General features: G+C 30.3%; 1 pseudogene; it reads left to right on the top strand.

Annotated features, from left to right (window-relative positions):
- The first annotated feature begins 2,204 nt into the window (after positions 1-2,204).
- LOC120164787 lies at positions 2,205-6,652 on the top strand (annotated as a pseudogene).
- The last annotated feature ends 3,347 nt before the right edge of the window (positions 6,653-9,999 follow it).

Below are 9,999 nucleotides of genomic sequence, written 5' to 3'. Positions count from 1 at the left end.
AAAGATATGGTGAGCAAGATTTTGCCGGCTGCTCTTCTCTCACTACAAGAAAATGCACCTTTAGTGACAATGTAAATGATTACTAAAAGCATTAAATTTAGACATTAAAATACATAGTGACAAATTTCAAGTAGTCACTTGTCGTCACTAATAATCCCATCATTATTATATTAGTGACAATTGTTCTAAAAATTGTCACAATTGTTCTTTTTTTGTGACCATTTATTCGACATAATTATAAATATGAATTGTGATGAATTTTTTTGACACTAAAATATATTTTGTGAACATCAATATGATCACAACTAAGTATTTTAGTGACCAAATGTCTGATATTATTATCAATAGAAATTATGATAAATTTATTTGACAATGAAAGTTTATTTTGTGTCCACCAATGTTGTCACACTAAGTGTTTTTTAGTGACCAAATATTTTATCACAACTATATAACTAAGATAATTAAAAAAATTATTATAAAATCAATTATAGTAGATATTACATTTTTAATTGTATCTATCTTCTTTAGGAACTTGCATTGCAATCATTGCCATCGATTAATTCGTTAACGATAGATGATGTGATCATCTGATTGTTGGTTTAACATGTTATTTTTTGATAAATTAATACAATACATGGCTTTTAAAATGATTGAACCTGGGACTTTCAAAGAAAGAGTGCAACGTCTAATCATTGTGCTGAGAAATAAACATATGTTATTAAAAAATATATTTATGTTAAACTATTGTTAGAATTAGTTTTATTTATTTAATATATATATATATATATAATATTAATTATTATTATAACAATTTAATTAATTTTTTATGATTTCTCATATGAAATACGTACATGGAAGATAAATAAAAAATAATAATTATGTTTATTTTAACATATAATCATATACATATTAAGATTTAAGTCTAAAACAATACCAAGTGTTATTAAATAATATTTAAAAAACTAAAATAAAAATATTTGACAATGCAATAACCCTTGTAGTGTCCTAAATTAAAAAAATACTAATAATTAACTGGTGTTTTCAAAATTCACATATATCCCAATAAATATCATATATTACATATGAAAATTAATCAATTATTTTGAAAAAAAATAATCATAATGGCACTATCAAAGCTTATAGTATCATCAGTCATTTATTTCATTCATTAATAAAAATTAATAATATTATAAAACAATATATTTAAAAGGTTAAGGTGATTTTATTTATTGAAATTTAAAATTTTAAAATGTATACATGCTAAAATTGATCAAATTAGAATATAAGACTAATAACAAAATTTTACAGTTATACAAACTATTTTATCTTAACAACAATTTTAATTATTATTGATGTCAATATTTATCACAACCAAAAATAAAAATTTAATTGACAAGCAACTATATTGTCACAACAAATATCAAATTATATATCGTCACTATCTTATCTTTTTTTTGCCAAGAAAATAATTGTGTCAATTTGCACTTCTAATAGTTTCAAAATTTTTGTGTTCGTGAAATTTGGATCAAAAATATAATCATCATAGTTATTACTATAACAACAACAAAATAAAAATACATCACACTTATTTTTATTAATAGTGTCGTACAAAATTTTTGTCATCAAAAGTTTAATATTTGTGACAAAATTACTAATAATCACTATAAATTTGTCAGTAAAAACCTTTACTCTTGTAGTGATACTTGTGACGTAATTTAAGACTGTCACAAGTATATCATTATAAAATGGTAAACTTACTAGTGAAAAAAATGTTATTGCCACAATTAGGAATAATAATAGTGACCACTTAATATGTTACAACTATTACATCATTTCTTGTTTAAATGTGATGTCAATTCAAGCATTTTATTAGTGACCAAATACAATAGGACACAACTATTCACTTCAATAGTGATAAAAAAATATTGTTAACACAAATCACCAACTAAGACTAGTGATAAAAACAATTATTGTCACAAATCACCAATTAAGACCAGTGACAAAAATAATTATCGTTACAAATCACCAACTAACATTAGTGAAAAAATGTTTTCATCATAATTATAAATAATATTGGTGACTACGCAATATATTGTCACTATTAAAATTTTTCCCGTAGAAAAATAAGTTGATATCAATTCGACCATTCTATTAGTGACCAATTGAAAATGACAATTTACTTTGGTCACAATAAAACACTATTAATGATGTATTACTTGTGATGAACTTCAAAGTTGTCACAATTATTATCTAGATAGTGACAAAATAAAAATAAGTCACAATACTCATTCTAAAAGTGACAAAAATAATTTTTGTTATAAATAACATACTTTCCGTGACGAAAGTCTTTAGTGTCATGATTTAATGATCACTAAAAGTCTTAATTCTTGTAGTGTCTTAAGGTGGTGGACTTGGGCTGAGCTTCGGGTCCCAAAGCCTTCTTCCCAGCAAATGAAATCATGAACACCGTCACTAGGGTTTGCCAGTAACAACACAGGGAATCACCTGAGTTTCAGGTGTCTCCAAACGATCTTCCCCAAAATGACTTCAACATTGTCTTTCGATTTGTTCCTACTTTCAATGAAAGGCCCAGGGAAGACAAGGGACACTCGAGTGGGCCTTGTTTTATAGTTGGAGTACCAGGTTCCTTTTATCAAAGACTTTTTCCAAGCTAGACCATTCACTTTGTGCATTCTTCTTATCGTCTTCATTGGCTCTCAAAGATTAATTTGTAAACAAATTAAAATAATGTTATTGCATAGGGATCACATGCATTAGTATCAACTAGTGTTTATATGATTGTGAATGACTCTTAGGTCCCGAAAGGAGTTGAGAATAACAAGGGGAACATATATATATATATATATATCAAAGTCGAGTCCACCTAATGTATCCAAAGCTTATTCGGAACAATTCCAAAATGATTTCTCGATTTTTTTACTTTGTCGTTCCGAAGAAATGATAAGTGGAGGGCGAATGATGCTTACCTTCATTGGTAGGAGCATCACTGATCCCACAAGCAAGGATTGTTGTTACCTATGGGAGCTTTTAGCCAAATCACTCCTTGACTTGGTGGCCAAGGTTTATTCATTTTTCTCTCACTGGCATACATTGTGTACATATAAGTTGTGTATTCTATATGCACATATAATACTGTGTTTACAATAAGATATTTGGTTGGCAGGGATTGGTGCATGAATCTGATGTGGATTCCTTCAATACTCCTTACTATTACCCATGCCACAAGATAGAAAAACTAAAAGTGAATAGGGATTTCGACGATAGTGAGTATAAAGAAAACTTTGGGTTCGAGAAGGGTGAAAGTGGAGATTGCATAAGAGCAATCACTGAGTCCATGCTTGCCGATCACTTTGGAGATACCATCATTGATGAGTTGTTCACAAAATATGCACAACGTGTGGGTGATCATTTGTCCCATGAGAAGATAAAACATGCAAGTGTTGTACTTTCAACGACTAGGAAGTAGTTGTTCTATTTACTCTTGATTATCTTGTAAGATGTATAATATTCTAAGATTTCTGTCAAAGAACCAATATTGATGATTTATTCTCAAGTGAACGATAACTTTTTTTTATTAATTTAAAATAATTATAAGCGATAATATCTATTATAAATACTTTTAATTATTTAATAATAAACATTTAAATATACTTCAATCGTTATTACTCGTGTTACGAGGAACCATTTATCACATGAGAAGTCAAAGTTATTTAATAGGGTTCTATTAATGATTATGAAATGGTTGCTTACATATTATATGGACTATATTGCATATGATGTACCTTATTCCCCTCTCTACATATGGAAAAGCGACAGAAGTAGCAGGTGCACATATTTCGTAAAGCTCCACATGGATGCGTTGGACAAATTTTGTGGAAATGTACTATAAGGATAATCTAATTTAAAATTGTACAACCAAGAAATGTTATAAAAATATTACTTTAGTTTTACGTAACTTAAAGATAACTTTCTCAACATTTTTCAGTTGAATATTTTTTTCATAATATTTTTTTAATATTTTCGGTTCAATCGAAAAATATTAGAAATTAATATTTTAAATTATATTCAACCGAAAATATTTTATTTTTTATAATATTTTTTATCACATTTATTCTTTATTATTTTTTAATCGTAGATTAAATTTTCGTATAACAAAGTATCCCAATTTTATGAGAGCCCAAGGTGACATACAAAACAAATTTGTTGGGCTGCAGACTCTCTCTCTCTCTATATATATATATATAACCTTATCCAATAGGTACAAAGGATCCTTCCAAGGGAGGTGGAAGAAGAAAGGAGAAAAGATGGAAGAAGAAGATGAGTGTTTGGTGAGCTAAAAATAAGGGGTAGTTCACGTAAAAATCATATTATAAGAAGGGGATTTTCACCTTTCAAACTATAAAAAGGAGAAATTTACACTTTTAGTTCCTCAACTTCCTATTTCATAAAACACTCATCCTTCCATCAAGAAACTCTTGGGGTCTAAACTCAAGCCCACAAACACTAAACTTGATCCAATTATTTTAATGGGTCACTTGACTCTACCTTATGGGTCCCGAGTTGACCTTAATTACTAACCCGGGTTCCGAGGTGTTACATTTACTCTCCTTAAAATTTTATAAATTTATCCTTTTAATTTTAGAAATTCACCTTACAATATAAAATTCTATAAAATTCTCCCTTTAACCTTATAAATAGGGATGAGCATGGGTTGAGTTTTTGGAAAACCCGACTAAATCTAAAAATTTTATAGCCTCCACTTGAAATTCGATCCGACCCAAGTTTAGAGTGATTTCACCTGACTCGTAACCGACCTGACTTTTGATATAAAACCCGACTCTGACCCAATCTAAATAATATAAAATTATTAATTTTATTTAATAAATAAGGACTTAATTGAAAAAATAATATAAAGATGTGTATTCTTGTAATTATTCCTAAATATATAAGATATTTTTATATTTTTTGGGTTCGATCGGGTCGGATATTTTTCACTCTAAACCCAAACCCGATCCGACCTGAACCTACACTCTAAAAAACCTAACTTGATCTAAACTCGATTTTTTTAAAAGCTGACTCGGTTGAATCTGGTTGGATTAGAACATATCGGATTCGAGTCCTATGCCCATCTCTAATTGTAAATAAACTTCCACTAGGCCATAGCCATATGGCATACGATGTACCTTATCTAAAGCTCAACATGGATATCTATAAAAACTCAACATGGATACGTTGAACTGGTTTTATGGGAGGCCAAGGTCACGTACAAAACAAATTTATTAGGATGCAGGCTTAGTCGTTGTCAGTGGTGGAATCATGTAAAAAAAAACACATTTCCATATATATATGGCCTTATCCAAAAGGTGCAAGGATCCTTCCAAAGGGAGATGCCATATGGATTATGGAGGGTTGAAGTGGCCTCTCTTATCCCCCACCACTTTGGTTCAATCTCCGGCGGGAAAATCAAAAGTTTCTTTAATATTTCTCAACAATTCTTTCGCCGGTGGAGCGTGGAGCTTGCTAGTTGCGGCGAGTGGTCGGAGAAAACGTCGAATAGTGACAGCTACAACGCCAGCGTGAGACATTAATAAAAATTATAAAACTTTCATATTTAGAGGGAGAAGATAAAATATAAAAAAGGGGAAATAACTTGGATGACATGTGAAAAAAATTTGTCCACATCAACATACATAGTTGTTATGTCATTGTTTCATTTCTGATTTAATGTTCCAGTTACCAAAATAAGAGTGAATTGATATTTTTAAAATTTAGCTATAAAAATATGAGTGCGAAGAATTCTCTTAGTATTAACATATATATATATATGATTGTCAATGACTCTTAGGTCCCAAAAGGAGTTGAGAATAACAAGGGGGATATATATATATATATATATATATATATATATATATATATATATATATATCAAAGTCGAGTCTACCTAATGTATCCAAAGCTTATTCGGAACAATTCCAAAATGATTTCTCGAATTTTTTACTTCGTCGTTCCGAAGAAATGATAAGTGGAGGGAGAATGATGCTTAACTTCATTGGTAGGAGCATCACTGATCCCACAAGCAAAGACAGTTGTTGCCTATGGGACCTTTTAGACTAATCACTCCTTGACTTGGTGGCCAAGGTTTATTCTTTTTTTCCCCTTCACTTGCATACATTGTGTATATATATATATGTTGTGTATTATATATGCACATATAATACTGTGTTTAGAATAACATATTTGGTTGGCAGGGATTGGTGCATGAATCTGATGTGGATTCCTTCAATACTCCTTACTATTACCCATGTGAAGAAGAACTTAGGGAAATCATCGAATGAGAAGGCTCTTTTACTCTCCACAATATAGAAAAACTAAAGTGAATTGGGATTTCGAAGATAGTGAGTATAATGAAAACTTTGTGCTCGAGAAGGGTAAAAGTGGAGATTGCATAAGAGCAATCACTGAGTCCATGTTTGCCGATCACTTTGGAGATACCATCATTGATGAGTTGTTCACAAAATATGCACAACGTGTGGGTGATCATTTGCCCCATGAGAAGGCAAAACATGCAAGTGTTGTACTTTCAACGTCTAGGAAGTAGTTGTTCTATTTACTCTGATTATCTTGTAAGATGTATAATATTCTTGGATTTCTACCAAAGAACCAATATTGATGATTTATTCTCAAAATTTGCACATGTGAACAATCATTTTTTTTATTAATTTAAGATAACTACAAGTAATAATATTTATTCTAAATATTTTATTTTATTTAATAATAGACATTTAAATACACTTCAATCATTAATACTCGTGATACGAGCAATTATATATCACATGAGAAGCCAAAAGTTATTTAATAGGGTTCTATTAATGACTATGAAATGGTTGGTTACATCTTATATGGACTATATTGCATATGATGTACCTTATCCCTCTCTCTGCATATGGAAAAGCGACAAGAGTAGCAGGTGCACACATTTCGGAAAGCTCCACATGAATGCGTTGGACTAGTTTTGTGGGAAATGTACTATAATCTAATTTAAAGTTGTACAACTTAAAATATTATAAAATTATCATTTTTAATTTGAGGTAATTTAAAGATACCTTTCTTAACATTTTTTTATTACATATTTTTTTATAACATTATTTTTCGTAACATTTTTTATTCAATCTAAAAATATTAAAAATTAACATTTTAAATTATATTCAACCGATAATATTATATTTTTTATAATATTTTTTTTCATATTTATTTTTTATCATTCTTTAATCTTAGATTAAGTTTTCGTACAACAAAATATTCCAATTTTATGAGAGTCCAAGGTGACACACAAAACAAATTTGTTGGGCTGCAGACTTTCTCTCTCTCTCTCTCTATAACCTTATCCAATAGGTGCAAAGGATCCTTCCAAGGGAGGTGCCATTAGGGCTAAGGGGCCTTGCCTCTTACCACTGTAGTCTTTATCCCCCACCTCTTGCTTCAATCTCCGGAGGGTTAATCAAAATCTCAACAATTCTTTTATCGGTAGAGCCCGCAGATTACTAGTCGCCGCTAGTATATCACTTGCATATAAAATATAAAATACATATTTGAGAATTTTATAATATGTAAAATATAGTTTTAATAAGAACAAATGAATAGTAAGATCAACCTGCCATTTTCGTGCCATGGTCACCGTTTATTTTATATCCAAAATACATATTTGAGTGAATACATTAAAAAATTTAACGTGACCGACTATTTAAAGGGTTATTATTTTTAACGGTTAAGTACGTAAATGGTCTCCCGATTATAGGGTACTGTTTTGTTAGGTCATTCGACTATTAAAAGTTATAAAATGGTTCTTCGCTTATAGAGTGTTGCTTTGTTGAATCTATCAACTATTAAAAGTTATATAATGGTCACTCAATTATTCATTATGTTCCAAACTCGTCATTTTCCGTTAAAAAATGGACAGTTATCTACACTAGACGTTAACATGATGATTGAGATGTGATAGTCGTTTGAGATTGTATGATCAGATTTTATCATATCACAAATAGTAAGTTAACGTTCAGTTCATAATACTGTCAATTTTTTAATAAAAAATAATGAATTTGAAACATAATGAATAATTGAGTGGCCATTTGAAAGTCGAGGGACCCAACAAAACAACACTCTATAGTCAGAGGATCATTTTGTAACTTTTAATAGTCGATAGACTTAATAAAGTAGCAACATATAATTAAAAGACCATTCATGTACTTTACCCTATTTTTTAAAGATCTCGAGTTCAAACACCAAGAACTATAAGATATTTAAATATTTATTATCAAATGATTAATTGTGTTTAAAAAAGATTTTACTATTTGTATTCACCCTAGATTAAAAAAAAGATATTATCATTTGTATTCAGCCTAGATTAATAAATAACAATACTATTTTTTAAGTTGTCAAGTTCGAATCTTTGTGTATGCAGAAAATCTCTGTTGGAAGACTTACTCACCAAAATCTGGTGTACAACGTGGGTCAGTCTGAATTAGTAAAGTCAAAGTCGGGGAATCGAAAGAGCAAAAAATATATATATTAATTATAATAATAATTGCTTAAATTCCAATGATTAGAAGGGAAAACATTTTTTTGATTAAGTTAAGGTAATTATAAAGTAATATCTACTTTAGATATTTTTAATCATTTGATAATAAATGTTTAATTACTCTGTTAGCAATCGGTAGTATTCAAGTTCATAAAGTGTAGGAACAACAACAACTACTTTAACTACCGTATTAAGTTGATTTGTGAAAAAAAGGGGAAAACACTTTAACGTGATTAAGTTACCCAAATTATAGGGCGATTTTTCCGATATATCACCGGTGACCGGTAATATTATCGATCTAACACCGATCATACTATATTTCCCGATCTAACACCCATAGCAGTAAAGCGCGCCCCTTGTACCGTGTTATACGATGATATGGCGTCACGTGGGGTATAGCGCGCCCCCTGCACCGCGCTATACGGTGAGCTGGTGCCACGTGGGTATAGCGCGGATCAGGTACCGCGCTATACCTTTACTCCTAATAATTTTATATAGCGCGGGGCATGTACCGCGTTTTGTATAACTTTCCTCGCTATAAATACCATTCTCCGCCGGTTAATTTCTCACATCTCTCCTCTCAACTTATAAATTAATACAACAATTCCGTCAACGAGTCAATAATTCTGGCAATCTTCTTATATTTTATTTAGAATTTTGTGCGATTTTTCGTTATAAGGTAATTTTGTTATAATTTTTTTATTTATTGTTTATTATGATTATTTGAAAAAAATAATATACTAATTATTTTCAATTAATTTTTGTGTTTGTAAAATTGGAAAGCGGGAGCATACGTCGAAATAGTTTTGCGGTGCATGTAATAATATTAAATTATATTATTTAATTTATTTACATTGATGTGTAAAAATTTTATTGTGTTATATGTTCGTTCATATATAATTTATTAAATCAGGTTTGTTTCATTTTTTTCCAGATATAATAGTGCCATACTTTTAAACTCAAATAATGGCGCGACTTTCAGCTATTGTTTATTATGATGGTGAAATTCGAGAAGATGAAACCGGCGTTGTTTTCGTATCAAATGAGCGTGTTAAAATATCATTCAAGAGAAACATAACTCTTGAGGAGCTTATAACGAAGATTTCGAGGAAGATTCATGTTGGAAGTAGTAGAAGAGTGTCGTCGTTGCAGTATAGATTTCCAACATCATTGTTGCCATTAACTTATACAGTGTTCGAACTTTCGAACAATGATAATGTTGAAATGATGGTTGAAGCTCAAAGTAATTATTCAGACGCCGCTATTGAGATGTATGCACATTTTGTTCAAGTGCGTGTTGTTCGGAGTCAATCATTAAGCTCCCACTATGGGCTGACTGAACAAGTTGACAGCCCGACGACAGTAATGTGTAATGATTTTAATGCCATAATGGGGAGACATTC

The sequence above is a fragment of the Hibiscus syriacus genome, unplaced genomic scaffold (assembly GCF_006381635.1).
Source record: "Hibiscus syriacus cultivar Baekdansim isolate YM2019G1 unplaced genomic scaffold, ASM638163v2 tig00111542_pilon, whole genome shotgun sequence".
NCBI lineage: Eukaryota > Viridiplantae > Streptophyta > Magnoliopsida > Malvales > Malvaceae > Hibiscus > Hibiscus syriacus.
Note: the sequence above shows the minus strand (reverse complement) of the source record. Positions and strands in the feature narration are given on the sequence as shown.